The following is a 24758-nucleotide window of genomic DNA, read 5'->3' as shown; positions in this document are numbered from 1 at the left end:
TGCTAACAGAGATTAACAGTAGTACAGTGGTGAGTCAGAAGTCACGCAACCCCAAATACTAATCTTTAGTAATATAATGCGTACAGTCACAATATATATTTTCTCGTAATAGATGCTGTAAATAACCCCCCATATCATGCAACACACACCTCAAGTTCTTGGTTGATCGCTGTACTTATGCGGGTTATTTCGTCTTCGATGTTGTGCTTAGTTGCTCGATTGTGTGAGGGTTGTTCTTACTGAGCGAGGTTTTCCAAACTGTGTTTCGCCACTCCGCGAAAAACTATGAATAACATGGCCTTTTTTTACATCTTGACGATACGAATTACTTTTTAAAAATTTTATTATGAATTTTGTGTTATTGGTTATAATTTAAAACTGAAGTAATCACCAAATAAAACATCTTTTCTCGTTTTCTAAAATTCTATTACCCTTCAAAGTAAGCACGATGTTCCATCGAAGTACCAGGATTCTGCAAGACTTCTCATCAGACGAAACGTTTGGGAAACCCTATTATACTAGATGTTATCCTTTAGATGTCTCCGAATGAAAAAGTACAAGAAGAGATAAATCTGGAGATCTAGGAGGCCGAAGGTCACGTGAATAAACTCACGCAACATTATCATGTTGTTCTTTCGTCGTGTGCGCTGTTGCATCATATTGCTGCAGCTAACAATGTCATTCATTTAGCCTCTAACTATGTTGCGAACTGCATAAATAGGCACTGGTAATGTTCATTTGTCATCGTTTCCGTAAAAAAAGAACTGGGCCTACAATTCTTTGGCGCGAAACTTTATACCAAACTCCTGCTTTCTGTGAATGTCACTGGGTCCCATGCAAAACGTGAGGGTCTTCTGAATACCAACCAATACCTGTTGTTCTAGCTGTTTATATATTGCTTCATCACGGTAGAAGACACGATCCAACACCCGAACATCGTTGTGAAAAAAACACAAAAACCATTGACATTAGTGTAATGTTTTCCCTCTATCGAGTTCTCGAAGCTCATGCACAAAGTGAATGCGATACCGAGTTTCTGCTTCTCTGTGGCTCTGCGAACACGCCCGTAGGGCATTCCCGATTGCTGACACAATTTTCGTACCGACTTTCTTGGTGAACGTATCAAGGATGTGCGGATATTTTCCAATACGTCATCACGTAGCACCGAAGGTCGGCCGGAACGTTCAAATTCATTTACAACACAGTTTATCTGAAACAACCGATTTGGCGTGAAAGCGTTTATTTGTTTGGAGCCCTTGTTTCAGGAAAACCTACCATAAATTCTTCCTAACTGTGCAAGAAAGACTGCAATTTGAAGTAACTTTCGAGAATGGAGCACACGTTCAAGCCTGGGAAAAATGCATGTTTGTTCCCACACAGCTGTCTCAACACTGATATGAAAAGGGCGGGAAACTGCTTGGATATCAACTGCTATACGTCTCCCGCACGGTCATCCGTTGCCAACACAAACAGTTGCGCCGGTAAGAAACTCCATTTCCCACCACACTATTTTTATGAATGTAGGGCTGCGTAACTTCTGGCTTGGAAGCTAATAACTACAAAAAACATTGAATTTTCTCGTTATGATTGTGGTAAAGGGCGTTGGGCGTTCTGTTTTAATTGTTAAAAACCATTCAAAAGCCAAGATCGCACAAAATATTTTTTTTTTTTTTACTTGAAGACAATCGGTTTCAACAGACTTAATTGTCGTCTTAAGGTCTTAAACTTTTTTTCAATACAGTAAAACATGAAGATGACAGCCAAGACTGTTGAAACTGGTTGTCTTGCATAAAAAATATTTTGTGCGATCTTGGCTTTTGAATGGTTTTTAACAAGTACAAGAAAATATAAAAATAATAACGTTCCCTACAGTGGGCATTTTTGCATATCAAAAAATTCCCACCTCGTGAAAAAAACATTAGTCCCACAAAATAGAGCCATAACCTTGGATTCCTTTCAAATAATTCGCTCCCCTTTTTATTCATTTGGTTATCTGCAACGACAGAAAATCGATACTATCAGCTCACACTACTTCGTTTATCCAGTACTGTACGGAGCAATGCATCTGACTGGGTGAGCCAGGAGTTAATTGAATTTCCTGTGTAGGCCGACCTTTCCCACAGACCGAAAACAGCGTACCGCGTCGCGACCTGAATCGTGACAGCGGCTCGAGTTCCCGAGACGGAGGAATGCTGGAACAGGCGCCGCCAGCAGCCGTGTCCGGCCGCCGCCTTACGTCACGACCAGCCTTGACTCCACGGCGACACGCTCTCTGGTGACTCCACACGCACTCACCTGCTACCGGCCACCTGCAGTGCCAACATGCTGCACCCTCAAACTGTTGAGCCAAGATTCGGCGCTCTCATACGACTCACAAGGGGAGTGCCAGGGTTGGGAAATGAAGTTCGGAATGGGACGGCGCGTGTTTGCAGCACTACCCCATAGAGTTACAATGCCCCAGTCATACGACCAGATGGCCAGCCATTGACGAGAAAAACGCTCCGAAACTTTCAGGCCTACAGTACATAATACCCATGCATCCGCTCACTGAACCGAATGGCGCGGTTGCCGATGCAATATTGGTAACAATTCGTGCTTCGTATTTTAAAAGTATCTATTTGCTTTTCCTTCTTGGAAAAAAAAAAAAAAAACATTCAAATTGAAAACTTTTGTTCGTTCAACATTTTCAACTTTTCCAACCAAATTATTTGATTCAAATATTCGTTCGTATTGTATACTGACAATATTTCATTTCTATCATGTATATTATACATAACACCCGTCGAACAGGAGCGTACGGCTTCTATCCGACTAGTTCAGTTACACGAAACCCTATGTTGGGAACAAAAGGTTTCTCCTCATCGTCGACTCCTGAGGAGGGCAAACACAACCACAAGTGTATGACGAGGTTTTCCAGGACGAGGTACAACGTCCCACCTGTACTCTCAAAGTTATTCCACCGAAGTATACACCCCTAGTGCAGCCTTGTGATGTTTATTTTCACAGAAAGGTGAAAAATTTCATTAAATGCCTGCAAAACTGCACCGCGTTAACTGAACAGGAACGAGAGATTAATTCATGAGGAGACTGTATTAAAATTAACTCGATTGTTCACCATCAGTTATCATCTCCTGTTTTTCACAACGCATGGTTCGCGTCGAAACTAACCGCAGAAAGACACATTTTTAGAAATGTTAACGAGGTCTGCTTTCCGACAGATATCCTCAAAACTTGCTGCTCGTGTAGAAAATCTTCATTTATTCGATGCGCATTTTGTTCAAACATCTTTTGTTTCGAGTGTTTTTATGACAGATATCATTCTGGCTTTTGTGTAATTTCGGAATCCAGCGAACAAACATATAATTAGTCATAGTCTTCACAATATGAATATTATTCTCCCATGCACACAATTTTCAATATACAATACGAACGAATATTTGAAGGAAATAATTTGGTTGGAAAAGTTGAAAATGTTGAAAGAACGAAAGTTTTCAATTTGAATGTCAATGTATTTTTTTTTTCAATAAAGAAAAGCAAATGGATACTTTTAAAATACGAAGCACGCATTGTTACCAATATTGCATCGGCCCATTGTAACTCTATGGGGTAGTGCTACAAACACGCGCCGTCCCATTCCGAACTTCATTCCCCAACCCTGGCACTCCTCTTGTCAGATAAACATTGCTGGTGCACCCTACGTGACCACCAGCAACCTGCAAACATCCAAGAAAAGTGCACTAGATACCGCAATCTAGTACACATATAAGCTCCCGGACGAAACGAGCGCACTGGTCGCTTTAGAGCACTGAACAGGGTGATCAGAAAGTCCGTTCCACCTGGTCTGAATATAATATACATAAGATTTGAATCTCTCATCCTGACCATTGATATGGCAACAGTGTTTCTCACTTGAATTGAGATGTAACTGCCAAGTAACTGGGGACGAAAACAAGTTTTGTGAGTTAACTAGTTCACTACTCGCAGTTCCGTGTTTGCTGAAGAATAGTGACACCACCGACTACGCTTTTGAGGCAACTTTGGAGGAGCGCTTAGTGACAACTGCGTGGGTCCATGAACGGAAGCACGACAGCGAGAACATGACACAGGTGACGAACAGGTTCCGTGAACTGTTCGGTAAGGAGGAGTAAATCTTCACACTTTGATCACTTGGGACAATAATTGTCAGGAAAGTGTTTTGGATGGTCCCTGCTCTGGTCGTCCGATAACTCTGAGAGAAACATGTGTTAAAAGGAGCAAACTGCAATTCCACACTAAAATAAATTTAGGCCTGCAAGTATTACGGCTAATGACCATCAATTAACTAACTGATGACGAACTACTGCCTGAGACGTATCAAGCTGTGCAGAGATAATAGTGATACTAGTATGGACGTTTTCTGCAAGTATTTGTATTATTAAAGTCACTATAAAATAATTTCACGCCCAAAGAAACTTTCTCGAGACTCTGCAAATGGTGTAGAATTGGTACCAGGTGGTTGGTGACTCTCCACCGCTGACATCCGTTATGCCAAACGAAGTGCGACTCTGTCTGTTGTATGAAATCAGTTCAATTAGAAGAATTCACATGGAGAAGTGACAGAGTGGTAGAAAGGTGTTACCGTGTTCCGATGCAGCCATGACCAAACTGTGAATGACGTCCAATTTCTTAATGTACCAACGCGGACGGTCACAGTCCAGCGTGTCCACAGGGAATGGCGTACTATTCGCAGCCATGTAACACGATCTACGAGAAAGGATCGTAAAAAGATCCTAACCGACAGGGATCAGAGACGAATATCAACGACAAATAGTTTCGAAGACAGCACGAATTTGGTGCTGAGAGGACAAAGATCCTCCCACCTCAGCCGGTTTCCAACTGCATGCAATGGATATTCGGAGTCTCTTATCTCACAAGGTAAAGTTGCACGCTTTCAATTGGACAACCAACAGGGAAACTGTACAGCAGCTAACTGAAAGCGCGTAACAAACAATAGGAAACATATTTCAAGTGAGAAATGACAATCCTATAATCGTAAATATTACGTTGGCGCGTAAGTTCGTAGCTTTTTTCGATTAATTAACTTCATACAACAGATACTCATAACAGGGACTTAAGTCTTCAATAATACGTTCTCCATCACTGTTTATAACAGTCTGCCACTGATGGTGTTAAAGTTTTAGATTCGGCGACTGTAGAAATCGCGTGTTTTTGAGGCGAAGAACTCTTCGAGCCATGTGGGAGTGCATTGTCATCCCGAAAGGGTGTTCCTTGAAAGTTGTTCGGTAGAGAGCGGAAAAGGTGAAAATCTGAGGGTGCAAGATAAAGTGAAGAAGATGGGTGCGAAATGGCTTTCCCCATCCCAACTTCTGTGCGGTGTTTTTAGTCTCGCTGAATGCGGGCGAGCTTTATTGTGGAGTAGCAGTCCTCCTGGTCAATACGAGGTGGAATCCAAAATTTTCGGTGACTGGTGCTGCCATCTGGAAAGTAGGAGTAGTAAATCTTTGCACCGCTAGGTGGCGAGAGCTGCATATCTGTTCAAATGGCTCTGAGCACTATGGGACTTAACTTCTAAGGTCATCAGTTCCCTAGAACTTAGAACTACTTAAACCTAACTAACCTAAGGACATCACAAACATCCATGCCCGAGGCAGGATTCGAACCTGCGACCGTAGCGATCACGCGATTCCAGACTGTAGCGCGTTTAACCGCTTGGCCACCACGGCCGGCCGCTGCATATCTGTGCTGAGTGGCATTCAGCTGGTAGGACGTGTTGCGTGTCCACAGTGATTTCCTAATACTCTGTGTTTGGTGTGTGGCGATTTTATGATGGATCCGCGAACAGAACAGCGCGTGCGTATCGAATTCTGTGCGAATCTCTGGAAAAGTGCTACGCAGACCCTTGACATGATTCGACAACTGTTTGGGGAACAGAGCAAGAGCCGTCCCAGTGGAAGAGCCCGGGCTCTCCAAGCCCCAAAAAAAGCGAGACAGGTGAAGAGCAAAGTGAAGAGAATGATCATCGTTTTCTTTGATACCAAGGGAATTGTGCTCAAAGAATTCGTCCCACCCAACCAAACAGCGAATTCCGCGTACTACTGTGAGGTTTTGCGACGACTACGTGAAAACGTGCGGCGGCGACGGCCCGAACTTTGGCGTCAAGGGAACTGGCTGCTGCATCACGACAAAGCGCCCTGTCTCACCAGGGCCTTTTTTCGCAAAAAAACAACATGGCGGTTGTACCCCACCCACCGTACTCGCCAATTTGGCACCTAGCGACTTCGCGCTATTCCCAAAACTGAAACTCAAGTTGAAAGGCCGTCGGTTTGACACTCTAGAGAGGATTCAAAAAGCATCGCTGGCGGTGATAAACACCCTCAAAGAACAGGACTTCCAGAAAACGTTTCACCAGTGGCAGAAGCGATGGGACCGGTGTGCGGATGGAAACTACTTCGAGGGTGATGGTGATCGTTAGTCCAAAGGTAAGGTTTTCAACAGATGGCAGCACCAGCCCCGAAAATTTTGGATAGCATCTCGTGTTAGCAATTCACAGTACAACACACCCTCGCTGTTTCGCCAGATCCGTAACATTACCTTTTGTGAATGCTTCCGAGTCTTTGTACGGACAGTGTCTGCTTTGTTTGGGCTCAACCATTCCTTTCTTTTCCTTATGTTAGCATGAAGACATTACTTCTCATCACCAGCAACAATACAGGCTAACAAACAGAGATGGGAAAAAAACCAGATGCACGGATGGTTACCCTCTGATTTTTGTGATTTTTGGCTCGGAGCATACGGTACACGATTTATTAACCTTCGCAATTGAAGGCAAATGTCGTACGATGGTGGAATAATCACAGTTCATCAATCTGCCAGTTTTCGAATACACTGACGTGGATCACTGTGGATTAATGCCTTTCAACGATCTTCATCAAACCCCAAATGTCTTCCTGAACGTGGAGTGTCACTAATGTCAAAGCGATCCTCCTTAAAACGAGAAAACCATTTCCTTGCGGCGCTTTGTAAGTTCTCCTCATACACGGCGCAAATATTTCGCCTGCGCTGGTGTCACACTTCAATTGAACTCAAACAGAAGAATATGCCGGAAATCCTCATATTTCTCCACTTCGCACTTCATTTTCTATCGCCTATACCTCCACTCACTATATCCAAATGACAAAATGACAATATGTAAACAGAAATAGCAACAGTAAACTACAAATAAAAAATGACAATCTATAAATAAACCCACAGCAACCGGAATACTAATATGCAAAACAGAAACGCACCGCCCCAAAGGCAAGATAAACATTATACCCCGCCAGTAACTACTACTTGTCTTAAACTAAATAATTACATTTTACGGACGATGCCTAATTCGTACAGTAGAAGCATGTTTGCCTGAAAACTAAATAAATTTTGGAAATTTGTGGTAAGCTTCTATGGGAGCAAGCAGCTGAAGCCATCAGTCCCTCGGCTAACACAATACTTAATCTAACTTAAGCTACGGACAACACTCACACACCCATACCCGATGGAGGACTCGAACCTCCGACGAGGGGAACCGCGCGAAACTAAATAAACAAACAGTTGCAAAAGACGAAAAAATGTGTGTTCTTAAACACACAAACCATAACAAGTCTTCATTTTCCGCGATTATGTCACGACAATTGCTGTGTTGCCTTCACTACACTAAAACCGCAAAATCTAAAAAATCCAACGTGATATACTGTTTAACAACATATAAATAAAACAGGACAGAAAGAAGGTAACATCGGTCATCTATTCTATTCCACGTCTGGATTTCAGGTAACAGTGAAGTTACAATCAGTGTGTTGTAAGCAGATTCATAACAACACATATTCCAAGGTAACTTGGGCATGTACAAACATTAGTCCAACTCAGTTGGTGCTAGCAGCACTGTTAGCTGGAATCTAGATCCGCAATAAAAACGACAGATGATATTACGAACGATTCTGACCACCTCTCTGTCCTGGATTACATCACAGTCGTCGGGGACAATGATTCCCATAGAATCCATCATCATACAATTAAAAAGGTGGAGGACGGAGGCGGGTATTTTGATGTGCAGTTGGTTCTCGTAACGATTTTAACTTTTGGTGATCAACTCGGCATTTTAAACTAAATACACGTACTTCTTATAACGACAATGAAGAGCATGTTAACTGACTCTTTCGTCGCTGCTTGGCAAGACAAGTCCTTATTTCAAACGGAAAGCACAAACACGCCGATGATTTTTACAGAACATGCACAATTCTGTGCTTTTAGATTACAAAAATTCTAGAGATTCTGACAGGCGTACAGTGACATAACGCTTCCGTAACCTGCGGTGTATCTGTTAGCTGTTAAGGCCTGGAAGTGTGGCGAACGAGCCAACATAGGTAAACTGCAGTCATCACACTAGTTCTCTCCCTTTTGTTAACGTATTGCGGCGCACGTCCCTTTATACAATTGCAGTAACACACACACACATTATCTCAGCAAGAAAATCTTTTTAATTTAAGTTACGGTAGTAATCTAAATATTATCTCGTGACTGTGCAATGGTAGTGATCGTGATGTTCTACCGGGTAGAATATCAGACTCGGCAATGGAAGACCTGCGCTCAATCCCCGATAGAGCCGGGGATTTTTCTCGTTACAGTGCCTCCAGCAATGCCACATTTCAACTCAGTCTGCTATCAAACGATCAACTCAGTCTGCTATCAAATGAGTACTGAGGAACTTTGCCGGCCAGTGTGGCCGTGCGGTTCTAAGCGCGTCCGTTTGGAACCGCGTGACCGCTACGATCGCAGGTTCGAATCCTGCCTCGGGCATGGATGTGTGTGATGTCCTTAGGTTAGATAGGTTTAAGTAGTTCTAAGTTCTAGGGGACTGATGACCTCAGTAGTTAAGTCCCATAGTGCTCAGAGCCATTTGAACCATTTTGAACTGAGGAACTTTATCGAGAGTAAAAGGCGGCTGGGGCGAAGAGCCCGCCATCCTCCCCTCTTAGTTCAGCGGCGCAGAAAATCTGAATTCCACCTACAATCAGGCCAACAAACAGGTCATGGCCTTGCGCCACATACTTCGATACTGATGGCCACGCAGATGTAGAGTTCTGCCTAGCGCGGCGTCGGTGCTGTCTTCCCACGGTTTGTCGTCTCGTCTCCAGCAGGAGCCTCCCTCCCGTAGAGCAGGAGGGGAGATGCTCGGTTGTCGAGCTCAAGTGGTCATACGGGCTCCAGACTCGTCACGGGCCCTTCTTGTACTAACAGCAGCTCTTGGTGGCGCTGTGCTGGAGACAACGTTTTCACCGCGTGGACGTTGGTTCGTTTCTTCTAACTTTTAGAAGCAAACAAGTCAGATTTCCTCATGGTAATCATCTTTCTCGTCTAAAGCAAACACCTGTGTACGTGAATATTATTTTTAGTTATCTGATCTGTTAACAGTCAGTTTTAGTAAAGCGATGTTCGCTGGAACCAGTCATACGTCATCGATCAAGTATATCAGATATTCAGCATTTCGAAGACGCAAAATAAACTAGATGTCCACATTAATAAAAACTGTTTGCCGTGGTGTATTTGTGCGCGACTGTTCTTTGACCTTCAGTTGTGTCCTCATGTTGTGATAAGCATAATCTAGTCGAAAGTAAGTAACCAATCAGATAAGCCACCCCACAGGCTGAGCCACCTGCGATTTGTCTTCAGGAACAACGTCCACAACGATCACCAAATAAATATGACGTCGGCGAGCGCGCCAGATGTAGGCAACATCGAGCAACATACAACAATCTAATTTCTACACCTTTCCTTACTCCACAAGAGATTTTTTCCGAGTCAGAATCACTGACTGATTTGTAACAAGATAGTTCAGGACATTTCTTTTTACCAACGAACAGTTCAATCTGAATTCGAGTTTTTTCCCCAAAAATCCCTAACTTTTCCCAGTAAATTAAATCTCTCCGTGAATTTAGTAGTCTTCAGGTTTACCAGACAAGTCACCATCCTGATATAGCACTATCAAGCCCGAATGGTGCAGTGGAATACTTATCGTATGAACATTCGGAACTTTTTACTGTCAAATAAATACTGCAGTAGGATGAGTTTTTAGCGTCATCGTATAATTCTTCTCGCTGTTACTCTGCGAATGCGTCAACGCATTTAGGTTGCTACTTGACTTAATGAGAGTTTAATTTTAACCTTATTAACACTAAGAAGAGGTAGCGTATTGACCAAATACGTTCCTCAAGATCAGTACAGGCCTATCTGAACCCGAAGGGTAGACGTAGAGATGACTCCTCGAAACGAGATGAGCCGAATCTTTCCAACAATCGAGAATATCTCGAACGTAAATGTGCTCTCTGTCCTCAATTTTACTACTTGTACCGATAGAGCTTGCGCAGTACAGAGCTGGAATCATACTAATGACGGATGGATTTGAACTGACAGTCCCCACACGATTTTATCTTCTGGGTTGGTCTTTCCAATAGTCGATTCCTTCCGTACATTTCTGATGGTGGTGATGGATGTAGAGCGGTCAGCAGCACGGTCATCAGCACCCTTACTGCATATCAATATGCACGTCTCGTCGTTTCAATAATGTCCGTTCTCACATCTACATCTACATCTACATTGATACTCCGCAAGCCACCCAACGGTGTGTGGCGGAGGGCACTTTACGTACAAGCGTAATTGCTGCGACGATGCCCCTGGAACACTCATCAGATTTCTCTATAATGCCTAGCTATGCCAACACAAGTTTGTGGCATGTATCAGAATCCTCCAGTCGTTTGAACAAAGCCATTACTGGCGTACCGCCATGATACATAAGCTCTTGCTCAGTCTTTAATGAACTTCCTGGTGTTAACAGAGCGTTAAATTTAATTCCGTTCATTAAAGGTCGGATCGTAAGCGTGCAACACACGTGCATAAGCAGGCGAGATGCCCCGTCTCTTCCGGTTGAAAGTCGAGGCTATCTGCCGAAGGCAAACGCGTTACGAAGAGGAATGATGACACTACTGTGGAATGCGAGGTGAACAACGTATGCTGATGGCTGAATGCTTGATCAGAGATCATAATCAAGTGACAATAATACTAACGCTGCTAGAGAGAAAAAAATTAATATTGCGAAAACACTACAGTTACCAATCAGCCATTTTTTCCTCCCTGTTCGCTTTCCAGCTGTTCGGAATAGTGCCTTCGCGAATGATTTGTTTCACACTAGAAGCACAGTAAGTCAATGACTCACAGTAGTCAGTCATCCATACTGTTGCCTTACAACTAGTGAACAGGCTGTAGCCTCTGTTCAAGATCCACGGTTACTTTAGCCTATCCACAGATACCACTCCATTGTGGTTGCACTTACGGTAGGACTACTATGGCACCCAAGTTACCCCATCTAGGGAAGGTCAACCGTTCATGAGGCTACCTTATTTATACGTGCAATTAGCTTTAAATATAAATGGTGGCTGCTATTTAAGTATCCGACATAGATTCAGTACTGAATGACATCTCAGAAAGCATTTAAAATGGTGCAGAGCATGGCCTTTTGTCATCTTCTGCTTGTCAGTGGTCACCGGAGAGTCGATCGAGCGGACTGTGCGATCGAACGGCTGCGTTGAGTTACTTATTTTAACTTTTCGCTGGGTTTTGCATGATGATGTGAATGCGAGTTATGTGCTTTTTCTTTTCACTTGATTTCTTTGTGTTCTCAGTGATTCATTTTGGACGACTCAGAAATTTTAGCTTTGTTCAAGGGATATGTGCCAGCTGTGAACTGTAATTCTGAACAACAGTTGGTATTTACATTCCTGTATGACAGACTTGTTGCATGTTCTCACAGTGGTTCACGTCGCGGTTGATAGCGAGACTATGTAGGAGGGCATCATGGAAATTAATGATTCCGAATTTTTTATTCTGTTCTCAACATAGGTCCAGGTACTCGGTCGACTTTCCCGCTTCGCTGTTCCAAGCTGCAGTCCTCTGCCAGAAGGCTCCAAATTGTAGCGTGCAAAATGGCAGTGTGTAACGTAACTATGTCGGTGAGTGACAAACAGGGTGCTGTAATTAAGTTTGGAATTCGAAGAGTTAGTTCACGAGCGAAAGACTATTTATAATTTGTACGGAAACCAGATGACAGTTATAAGAGTTGAGGGTCATGAAAGGGAAGCAGTGGTTGGGAAGGGAGTGAAACAGGGTTGTAGCCTCTCCCCAATGTTATTCAATCTGTATATTGAGCAAGCAGTGAAGGAAACAAAAGAAAAATTCGGAGTAGGAATTAAAATCCATGGAGAAGAAATTAAAACTTTGAGGTTCGCCGATGACATTGTAATTCTGTCAGAGACAGCAAAGGACCTGGAAGAGCAGTTGAACGGAATGGACAGTGTTTTGAAAGAAGGATATAAGATGAACATCAACAAAAGCAAAACTAGGATCATGGAATGTCGTCGAATTAAGTCGGGTGATGCTGAGGGAATTAGATTAGCAAATGAAACACTTAAAGTAGTAAAGGAGTTTTGCTATTTGAGGAGCAAAATAACTGATGATGATCGAAGTAGGGAGGGTATAAAATGTAGACTGGCAATGGTAAGGAAAGCGTTTCTGGAGAAGAGAAATTTGTTAACATCGCGTATAGATTTAAGTGTCAGGAAGCCGTTTCTGAAAGTATTTGTATGGAGTGTAGCCATCCATGTATGGAAGTGAAACATGCGACGACAAATAGTTCGGACAAGAGGAGAATAGAAGCTTTCGAAATGTGGTGCTGCAGAACACTGCTGAAGATTAGATGGGTAGATCACATAACTAATGAGGAGGTATTGAATAGAATTGGGGAGGAGAGGAGTTTGTGACACAACTTGACCAGGAGAAGGGATCTGTTGGTAGGACATGTTCTGAGACATCAAGCGATCGCCAATTTAGTACTGGAGGGCAGAGTGGAGGGTAAAAATCGTGGAGGGAGACCAAGAGATGAATACACTAAGCAGATCCAGAAGGATGTAGGTTGCAGTAAGTACTGGGAGATGAAGAGCTGCATCAAACCAGTCTCTGGACTGAAGGCCACAACAAAACAACGTTCAAGCAAGGAGCACCCTCCCCTACAGTATGACAATGCCACATCACACACGAGCGCTGCGTCATCTGTAACGATCCGCCGCCCTGGGTTGACTGTCATCGATCACCCTGCATAGTCCCGACTAGGACCCATCCGATTTTCACCAAACTTAAACAACACTTTCGATTTTGTCACTTTGATAGTAATGAAGCTGTGAAAACAGAGGCGAGGTTTTGTCTCCATCAACAAAGTCAAACATTTCAAGAGACGGTGTCAACAAACTGGTCTCTCATTGGCAGGATTCTGTTCGTCGCCAGGGTGCCTATGTCGAAAAATAAATATGTAAATGTGAAATGTAAAGATATAGAGTGTTAATTAAATTTAATAATAACAATAATAATATAATTTAAGAGACTTTAAGAGTTTTCATATAAAAAATTCGGAGGCATCCCTTTTCAGGACGCCCTCGCTATTTGCTGCTGATTTTTCTGAATTTGTTCGCACGTGTTTCGGAATTCGATACTCTGCTCGCACTACATACGTTATTGTTTTACATGTTTTTTATTTGAATCCGCAATTTATGAAAGGTCGCCATTCACACACGAGTGAATATCATTCAATAAAGATTTATTTACATTAAGGTATAATCCTCTGATTTCGTAAAAAACATTAATCCAACGGGTTTTATCCAGTCATTTCACTTATATTATTATTCAGTAACTACTGCACTTAACTCAAAAGGGTTTGAGAATCAATTTCGTATTAAATATATGGGCTTTAAAGTGACGGTGGATGACCGATCTCTGTGATTTCGTAACGAGCCAAAGCAACAAACCATGGGAGGCTGACGCAATGGTTAGCACACTTGACTAGAATTTGGGACGATAGTTCAAATATTGTCCGCCTATTCAGATTTACGATTTCTCATGACTTCCCTAAATCGCTCCTGGTTTTCGTGATGGTTACTCTGAAGAAATCCCGGCCGATTTCCTTTCCTCTCCTTTCGCAATCCGAGCTTATTCTCCGTCTCTAATCACCGCGCTGTGGACGGAACGGAGCAGAAGACTAGTGGCTCTGAGCACTATGGGACTCAACTGCTGAGGTCATTAGTTCCCTAGAACTTAGAACTAGTTAAACCTAACTAACCTAAGGACATCACAAACATCCATGCCCGAGGCAGGATTCGAACCTACGACCGTAGCGGTCTTGCGGTTCCAGACTGAAGCGCCTTTAACCGCACGGCCACTTCGGCCGGCCCAGAAGACTAGTGTTTAACGTCCTGTCGACAACGAGGTCGATAGAAGGACGGAGCAAAAGCTCGGGATGGGGAAGGAAATCGGCCGGGCCCTATCAGACGAGCCATCCCAGCATTTACCTGAAGCGATCTAAGAAATCCCGGAAACCTAAGTCAGGATGTCCGGACGCGGGTTTGAATCGTCGTCCTCCAGAATGCGAGTCCAGTGTGCTAACCACTGCGCTACGTCGCTCGATCAACGGACCGTTAAACCCTAAATCTTCCTTCCTTCATGCCAACATATTTTGTCGTGCACTGTCCACTGTGATGATGACATAAAATCGACCTTGCGCTTGTAAAGGATGTATGTCACATGCAGAAGCAGCGACTAATCAATATATTTTAAAATAAACGTCCAACCTTCGTTTTGTACTAAAGGTCAACAGAGAAAACTTACCACCTGGCATTCGCGTTATGCTTCATGCTCCTAATCGGAACGCATTGCGACATAATCGATTATAGGATAGAGTAGTATAACGAAATCGGAAGAGCTATTAAGAATTATTTCCAGCATTTTTTGTTCTAATGTCGCTCAACTATTTTCATTCGTTTTATCTTTTTACACTCGATAGAAACTTCCCGAATTTAAAAACCATGACAAAAAAAATTCAACTCTAAAGGTTATCATTCCCGTTGCCTCTCCAATGGTTTACATCAAGAGATTTTCACTGTTTCATTCAGTCCGGAAGGAGAAAACGCTTTGAGGTGCGCCCTTTTATTGTGAAAAATGTATTAAGTCCGTAGAAAAGTTGAATAGTAGCATTCTACGTGCTCTTCACTTTTATTTAAAAATATATACGGTATTATCGTTAGGAGTAATACTAGACTATGTTTATATCTTTGCTTACACTATGGCATTTCTAGAGTAGGAAAAACGCACAGAGCCTGGAAACGCAGATGACAGTAGGCTGCTTCACAAAGCGAAGGCCAAGCAGAAGATCACAAACTAACGGTGCGCAGGTGAAGGACGCAATGCGACCAGATCCTACACCAGGCGTCCACTCTCATCACTTCCCTATTCTTTATCGTGTGTGGTGAACCATAACCCTGGAGTTACAACATTAGGAACAGTTAAGTAGATAATTTTTCTGTTTCAAACTTCAGACGGAAAGAAAAATTGCAATGTTTTTGGGAACTCTCGTCCCTGAGACGGAAAACTGCACCCGCACCTGCGCTGATGCCACGCGTACTTCGAGAAACAAGACTGATGCGCCCCAAGTGAAACAGTTAGGGATATGATTGCGGTAGGCGCTTGCACTCTTAGCATACAATATTGCGTTTGTGTTTCTGGTTATGGAAATGGGAAAAGGGAGACGTTGAACTCTTAGCCTACTCTTCTCGAACAGCATTACATGAAGCACTGATCTTGACATTCCTAACGACAAACCGGAGACGATGAACAGATAAAAGCCCTCACTCCGTGAGACTTTGGCGAGAGTTTTGGGATTTAACCCACTGTAATGCTCTAATACACCACCACATCTCACCCAAATCGCTGCGAAGTCAGCTTTTTCCATGACTGGTATTACAAAAGACTAACTTCTTCAGGTATCGAAACGACTCGCCAGTGACAGCAAAGGGTACGAATATTCCATCATAAAATGAAAGATTAGAGTTTAAAGATTAGGTCATTCAAGACGAAGCAGATGGTCGAATACGACAAGGACGTAGAAGGAAATTGACAATATGCCGTCTATGGTACTATGCAATCCACCATAGAGAAGAACTACGAAAAATCTAAAAATATATGGCCGAAAAGGAATCTGAACCGAGCTCCTCTCGAATGTGAATTCCGCGGCTTTAAACGCTGCGCTAACACAATCGGTAAGCCATGAATTTACAGCCCCAATATCGATACACCTTGTGGGTCCTTGATACGATATATCTCTCTCTCCTAGACCGCTGGCATAGAACCACTTTTACAACTATTCGTAAAACAAATCATTCTTGTAACGCTGCCACCCGCAGCAGTTATACCGGCGGAAATATTCATAGGCACGTTTTCAGAGCGGTAAGGCTGATGGATCAGTAGTCACATACCAACCTTACTTTCAGTAGCGCTGTACGTAACAAGTTAAGGGGAATTGTACATTTTTTCTTATTTATCTGAACAACTAACCCCAATTAGGTGTTGTAACTAGTAGATTATGAATCAAAGTACTGCTCGTTGTCACAGTCGCGAGGTACTCTTTGTGTCAGTACACGACAGGAAGCCTGCCAGTTGTATCTCGATCAGGGTGTTCTAATACTTTTAAATTCATTCATTATGTAGCAGGACGAGTTTTGTGACTGATTAGTTTCGTTTCCGTAATTACTTGAAGAGACTAATAGTCCACTTTCGTCAAGCAGAGAGTACATTACAATCCATCTTGAGGTAACTGTCATCCGCTTTACGGTAACTGGAGTTGACAATGTGTTTCCAAAAGCAGTATGTTAATTCTAGTTGAGTAAATAGGCCTTAAAACAGAATCTGTTTATTCGTTATTTACTATTTTGCCAGTCACAGGGCGACAAGAAGCAATTTTCATGGCCACAAAAAATCTAATAATAATGAATTCTGATAAAAAATGTTCACATTATTCAAAACCTCCTATTATTAGGACAAACATTTACAATATTACTTCAATAACACCGGCAAAAACAGTCGAAGGAAACACGATTTATACTGCTTTTATGAATGGTAATTCCGATTATATGTTGAGCACCATTTTCACCAACACCCAACTTCAATAACTTAATCTGCCAGGAAGTTTCACTCAACTTCAATGTTTAAAGGCGAACAACAAGTTACAACTGTAAAAAGTTACAACGTTAGCTGTGCACTAAATGGCAGAAGTCAGCTTACCTCAAAACCAATTGCGTTCCTAGCAGGGATAGCAAAACGTAAGCTAGTGTTGTGGCCCTCACGCCAGAGGTAGCCAGCTCGAATCTCATGTGCGAAATTAAAAATTGGCGGGCGAGAGTGCAGATGTGAATTTGTACAGTTCCTGATGGCTGCACTGTACGCTAATCTTCTGAACTGAATCCTTGAAGTCTATTCAGTCTTATAGAGACTGTTGGCGAACGGTCTATTGGATGGAGACGTTAAGCTACGAGGTTCCTACGGCACTATTAGTGAGAAACAGGGTGTGTAGCTGCCCTCACTTTTATCTTCTCTTTTTGTTTCATCTCCATAATAATTCATACGAAAATAATCACTTCATGCCACGAGCAACCCCCCCCCCCCCCCCCAAGACACAAACAACCTCCTGCCATTCCACACAGGGAAAAGACGAAGAGTGTCTGTCCAAGTCCATACCCTGGCTCACTCTCCACGGCACCTCACTCCGTGTCGTGGCAAGCCGATTACTGTTCGTTACAAGGGAACGCACTTTGCCGGTACGTAAACAATCAGTGACTCACGCTGGCTAGCACCGAGTTCGCTGTAGACGTCTCATTTGGCCACCTATTTACTGTTACTCGTTGGTAATCCTGCTGCAGTTGGCGTCGGTCGGAAATCTGTTTAGATATTGCTTACGACTCGTGATCCCAATAATACTCCTTGAAAAAGATTATTTAAGGAAGCTCACGTTAGCATTTTTTTTAAGAAAAAAAAAAAAAAAAAAAAAACACCTGCGCGTGTAACCAGTTGCACAGCTTCATCCAACTCAACTGACATATAACCGACGTCATCTTCAGGCCAGGGCAGAAAATCGCAGCACCCAAAATACCAAAGGTACATTTCTGAAATCGAATTCTTTGTTTGATTCTTTACTAATTGACGTTCATGACACTTCCACGTCTTTTCAGGCATTACTTGGTACAGAAACTTTTTCTAAATATTGCCATTAATATTAAAAATAATAGCAAACATGTGAGTCGAGGGACATGAAAGGGAAGCATTGGTTGGGAAGGGAGTGAGACAGGGTTGTAGCCTCTCCCCGATGATGTTCAATCTGTATATTGAGCAAGCAGTAAAGAAAACAAAAGAAAAATTCGGAGTAGGTATTAAAATCCATGGAGAAGAAATAAAAACTATAAGGTTCGCCGATGACATTGTAATTCTATCAGAGACAGCAAAGGACTTGGAAGAGCAGCTGAACAGCATGGACAGTGTCTTGAAAGGAGGATATAAGATGAACGTCAACAAAAGCAAAACGAGGATAATGGAATGTAGTCAATTTAAGTCGGGTGATGCTGAGGGAATTAGATTAGGAAATGAGACACTTAAAGTAGTAAAGGAGTTTTGCTATTATAACTGATGATGGTCGAAGTAGAGAGGATATAAAATGTAGACTGGCAATGGCAAGGAAAGCGTTTCTGAAGAAGAGAAATTTGTTAACATCGAGTATGGATTTAACTGTCAGGATGTCGTTTCTGAAAGTATACGTATGGAGTGTAGCCGTGTATGGAAGTGAAACATGGACGATAACTAGTCTGGACAAGAAGAGAATAGAAGCTTTCGAAATGTGGTGCTACAGATTCAAAAATGGCTCTGAGCACTATGGGACTTTACATCTATGGTCATCAGTCCCCTAGAACTTAGAACTACTTAAACCTAACTAACCTTCCATACTCGATGCAGGATTCGAACCTGCGACCGTAGCGGTCGCGCGGTTCCAGACTGAAGCGCCTAGAACCGCTCGGCCACTCCGGCCGGCTTCAGAAATCACATTATACCACTATTTGACCAGGTTACTGTCACTATCATAGTCTGAACTTAGTCCAGTATAATTTAGTTTAGGGTCAAAAGTCATCCTGCATGGAGAAAGTCCGCTATCCCACTTTGTTTGGAAATGGGCGACTACTGTGTGGTAGCTGAAAATCACAAACTATTTTAGCACTTAGAATATTCGTCAAATCGCTGTTACGGCACTGAGATCGCAAAATGTTTCTGCATCAAGATGCTGGGAGAAATTAATCACTCATTGCGGCAGGACACGATCAATCATTCTTAGTACTTCAGGATATATCAAGAAACCGAGTGACACTTTTCTGGTTGATCCTAAGGCCTGCGCACAGACACGCATAAATCGCAAACTGAGTCGGCCAGTGACCGCTGCGAAATTTCCTCGACACGTGATCGGCGCGCCATCACGTCTTCTCTGCCGCCTAGGACAGCGTCGCCGTCGCCGTGTGATGGGCATCACGTTCCATCCTTGAGGCTGGTGCAGCTTATACGGCGTGCGGCGGTGGCCCTCGCTGAATGTTGTCCGAGCAGCATGCTCGTATGAGGCGGGCCGGCGCTGCGTGACTACACATACCCCTACTGCTGACCCCGACGCTCTCCAATAGGTGCACGTCACTCTAGAGAGCAGTACACTGACTGCTCGCACGTGCGAGCAAATGTAACACACCGACCATAGCATCGGTACTGAAGTCCGATTAAAAATTACCTGGTAGTCGACACTTCACACTTTTTGTAGCTGGTTTCCTCCAATCAGAACGGTCACCGTCACGGTCGAACCGTTCACCGTAGCTAAACTGACACAAAAATTACTTCACTTCCAATTTCTTGTCCGGCTTTCTTCCTTGATATGTTTCGTCCCCGAGTCCTTGTGTTTCATATTTCATCACACGTCACATAACAAAAAACACACACACACGACGATGCTAACGAAATACATACGTTTCATATACAGGGTGTAAATTTTAAGTTGACAAACCAGAATAATTCGAAAAATAAGCTTCACACGGAAATATGTGTAGAATCCAAAATTGATTGTATTCGAGGGGGACATCTGCTGGAGCTAACTTCGAGGCAGAACTCTTCAGTGATGAGTACCGCTTCGAACTGAGCCAGATGACCAACGAAGACATGTTTGGTGACGCCCCAGACAGCAGTAGAATACCAATCTGTGTCGCCACCCACGCGATCCGACAACCACAGGTGATGGTTTGGGTTGCCAGCCTTACAGCACAGCGCCACGTCGAAGTTATTCTACGCCCTTTTTTGTTGCCCTTCATGGTTCGCCATCCTGGGTTTACATTTCAGCATGATAATGTCCGCCCGCACACGGTAAGAGTTTCTACTCCTTGTCTTCGTGCTTGTCAAACCCTACCTTGGCCATGGAGGTCGCCGGATCTCTCCCAACTTGCTAACGTTCTAATTGGACAGAATCTGGTACAATATTCCTCAGGAGGAATCCAACAATTCTAACAGTCAGTGCCAGCCGAATAACTACTTAGATAAGAGCCAGAGGTAGACCAACGCGTTAATGATTTGGTCCATTTGTGAAGCTCATTCTCTTGGATAAATCATCCAATTTCTGTGAAATCGCAATCCTTTGTTTGTGTACGTACATCACATCCACCGATTTCCATCCCATTTGGATAATTTTTTCGTGATGTGTCTTTTATTTTAATTATGAGTGTATTATCAACAAAGTCTTGTACAATTAGTATATGTACTGACAAGACTTCACTTGGATACACACATTATAGTGAATTTTTTCTGACCTTTAACTAAGCAGAATCTTTCAAAACAGAATCTGCATCTGCTGACTTCAAGGCTACAGTTGACAGGCCACACAATCGTCATTGGGAAAGAAGCGATCTTTGGTATGTCTTTATCAACCTGAGGTTCGAAAAACTTCTTTCATTCGTAATCTAACAAAAGTATTGCAAAATGTGTGAATAACATTGCTTTTTGTAATATGAGATAATGAACCTAGTGGAGAATTTGCAGCACGAATAATGAGTGCTAAGACAAAAACTTCATTATTTAGTTCCTCAGCATTCATCACGACCACTTGATACATTCTCAAGTGCCACGCTTTCTCCTTTTAGTTTTCCACCATCCCACGTCTGTATATCATAAATATCATACTGAAAGCTGAAGCTCTTACTACGACTGCCCATAAAGTCAAATCTACCTTATATGAAACTTGAGCCAAATCAGATGGGGTGTTGATCTAAAAGTTTACATTTCAAACACTCTGATACTAACTACGGCAATATTTGATACCGAAGTGACGGTGCGTTAACGATACACTCGTAATTATCTCTCTGACGGATCATTGCTGGACCCATACTTACTGGGTCGGTTTTTCTTCTATTGCCCCATGTTTTCAACCGTGTCAGTTTCCCCTGCATCTAAATTTTGCACGGGGACTCCTCTCGAATTGGCGCCCCTCACTGACTTTGACCTATATCAAAGGTTTGTATTTGAGGGAAAATGAGAAATTTCATCGCAGGTATTTCCAAGTGAACTGTATCCCAACACCCGCGCAATTTTTTCATGGTAGCAAGGATGAGCGACTTTTAATACGATCATGCGTAGCGAAACACCTTTTTTGTGATAAGTGACGGTTGAAAAATCCCTCCGCTGACGCCAGACACTCGATTTAACGCTAACATTTAAATCACTAGGGCAGAACAGAAGCTCGAACTGGCAAGGGTGGGAGATCTGACACTGAACCTTACCCGCATTTACGATTCAAGCGATTTAAGGGTACTATCAAGACAGCGTCAATTACACCATGAAAATACTCAACTTGTATTGGACACATATTGTTTTTGCTGTTCAACGACAAATGACATTAATTCCAGAAGAGTACGTTGGGATTCAAAACCTTGTAGACTGTATTGGCAACTTCTATCTCTAATTCAAGTATCTCATTTAACAATTACAAAACTGTCGGTATTTGTTGCCGACGACGCTGTTTTTAGGATTAAAGGAATGCATGGAGCTTCGCCACCTTTCTACGACGACATGTCTACCCTTTTACCTACGTTAAAATAATATAAAGATGGTCTGCTAATCATAATTATGTAATTATAAAGTCATAATAAAGTGGAATGAGAGAGAAGAGTATTGAATTGCATCTGGACATCAGCTAAGATCCAACCTAATCAGCCGTAGATTGTCGCTTGCGAATGTTGTCAATAGCAAAGACAGCATGGGGAAGAGACGGTAACGTCGCAGGATGTTTGCATAATTTTATAACAACTGTAATGAGTTCCAGTGTAGTGTAGCTAGTATAGGAAGGAACACTTTGGTTTACTCTCCACCCTTGAAGAATCTACTGGACATGGAACATGAGCTATGATCGGACTATGGTAACGCATGGAATCAGTTGTGGAGTTTTGTACCTTAGACCAACAACGAAAAACATAAATCTGGTCAGCCGGATGGGATTTTAAACTTGGTCCTCCATAACGCAAGTCAAGTGTGTGAACCACTGCTACACCAGGGCGAGAAAGGGACTCAACTTCGTGACACCGTACACACTACTTCTCTGTCGTGCTACCAACGGGGATCCAAAAATTAGGTGTATATGACGCGGCTCACATTATCAGTAGTCGCCACTTCAGCCGTGATATTGGTAGGCACTCGCGCGGCGATAATTCACACGTCATTCGATATAGTGAAACATATTTTTCTTTACCACAAGGTCATAATCACTTATTAATTGTCTTTCCCACCGTTATCTCTTGGGCTTAGTATTCTCCACAGAGCTTTATTCGTCTACAGGTGAAAAATACGCGGACTTGAAGATCAGCTTCAGCATTCCGCCGTGTCTCTATTTGCTGGCACAGCTATAAAAATATCGGATGCCGAACAGCACGTCATTAGTCGGTCGACTTCACTGAAGACTGCGAAATTGTTGTATGTGGATGCCGCAGCTGTGATGTCCCGCTTGTGCACCATATGGCATATAAAGCACGGCGGAGGAGGGAGTGGGCCACGGCTATCCATTTTAATCTGCGGCTATCTTCTAACACTGCGTATCCCGCCCTTGCGGCGTAGTATATCATAGGAGAGAGAGGGAGGTGGCGTGGGTAACGATGTTTTATGCGGCCCGGCTATTCACGATGCGCACTGACCCGGCACGCAAGGGGACAGAGGGTGAGAAAGAAAGAGAAAGAGAGAGGGGGAGGCGGGAGGGAGAGTCGAGAGAGGGGGCAGTGGGCCCGGGAAAGGTTGCAGCTGAGCGGACGGCTGTGGAAAGAGTGACGCTAGAAAATTTTAATCCCGGGTGATTTACTAAAACGAGGAATGTAGGGGCCGGCGTTTTCAGCACAGCAGCGGACACCTGCGGTGAAACACTCATTACACTTTCGTTTTATTTAACTCTCTAACAGCATTTCCACTAATCTATAAAGTAGGTAAATTCACCTAAGTACGTATTTCATACGTGCTACACGGCGGACTAATTGCTCTTCAGTGATGCCCCATTTTAGCAGCCCAGTGTGAATCACGGAAGTGCCCATACCCCTTAGTTTAAGAAAGTGTGCTGTACTTATACACTGTCCTGCAAAACTTACTGACGAGGTACATAAAGTAACATGACATATTACCTACACGGTGGAAATGAATGGAAGTGCGGGAGCATGTTACCAAAGGTCTCCCAGTCGTGTATGGAGGGTTGGACGTCACATAGCGCCAAATGAGGCTGGTCCCCCAAAACGAGGCAGTTACAGGAAGGGGAAAAAGACCTCAGCGAGCAGTTACGTTGCCCTGTGGTGGTGTTCTTCACTACGACGTGGCCCCGAGACAACATTTGGATGACTTCACACGGAGAACGATCATCAGGAAACTGGTATAACGAGGAATGGGATTGCCTGCTCTTGTCGGATGAGAGTATTCAGTCTGAGCAGTGATTCCGGACGTACCTACATATGGAGAGGTAGGAACACGTAATGCACGAAGGAACATTGTAGATCGTTTCAGTGGTCCAGGTGTCAGCGTGTGAAGAGATGGAAGTTCCATGGGCGTACCGACCTCCATATCTTGAAGACGGTACACTCACCGGTGTCAACATTATTGTAGCACCGTACTCCTTTCCTTCGTGTTCTTTTTCAGGGGTACATTTCTGCGGATAACAATGCGCGACCGCATCGAACTGTGGAGATGGACGAGCTCTTACCACAGAAAGATCGGATAAGGGGCGAATGACTGACCTGCCCGTTCCACCATCGAGCACGTGTTGCGGAAACGAACTGCAGCAGGTCCACAAACACCAACGAGCATCCAGCTTCTGACAACCGTGCTGGTGGAGAAATGGAAAGCCGTACCACGAGAACTCCTTACCAACCATATCGCCAGCGTGCAGAGAATGCACTGCCGTGCATAGTGCTCCCACACACCCTATTATAAACAATGCCCCGTCTTTTGCAATGTCCAGCGGACCATCATAAATAATCGTGATTTGAACACAATTGTCTTTGAATAAAAACGCCATTTCTGTTCGTCTCACTGAATGTTTCTTTCTGCACTGTACAGGTTCAAATGGCTCTAAGCAATGTGGGACGTAACATCTGAGGTCATCTGTCCCCTAGACTTAGAACTACTTAAACCTAACTAACCAACAGACATCACACACATCCATGTCCGAGGCAGGATTCGAACCTATGACCGTAGCAGCAGCTCGGTTCCGGACTGAAGCGCCTAGAACCGCTTGGCCACAGCGGCCGGCTATACTATACTGTAGC

At 43.4% G+C, this 24758-nt stretch overlaps 1 protein-coding gene across 2 annotated transcripts in view; it reads right to left on the bottom strand.

The window, feature by feature from the left end:
- Positions 1-24758, bottom strand: part of LOC124612474 — a 775045-nt gene that overhangs the window by 546560 nt on the left and 203727 nt on the right. The window lies entirely within an intron of this gene.

Source organism: Schistocerca americana, chromosome 4, assembly GCF_021461395.2.
Source record: "Schistocerca americana isolate TAMUIC-IGC-003095 chromosome 4, iqSchAmer2.1, whole genome shotgun sequence".
Taxonomy (NCBI): domain Eukaryota; kingdom Metazoa; phylum Arthropoda; class Insecta; order Orthoptera; family Acrididae; genus Schistocerca; species Schistocerca americana.
Note: the sequence above shows the minus strand (reverse complement) of the source record. Positions and strands in the feature narration are given on the sequence as shown.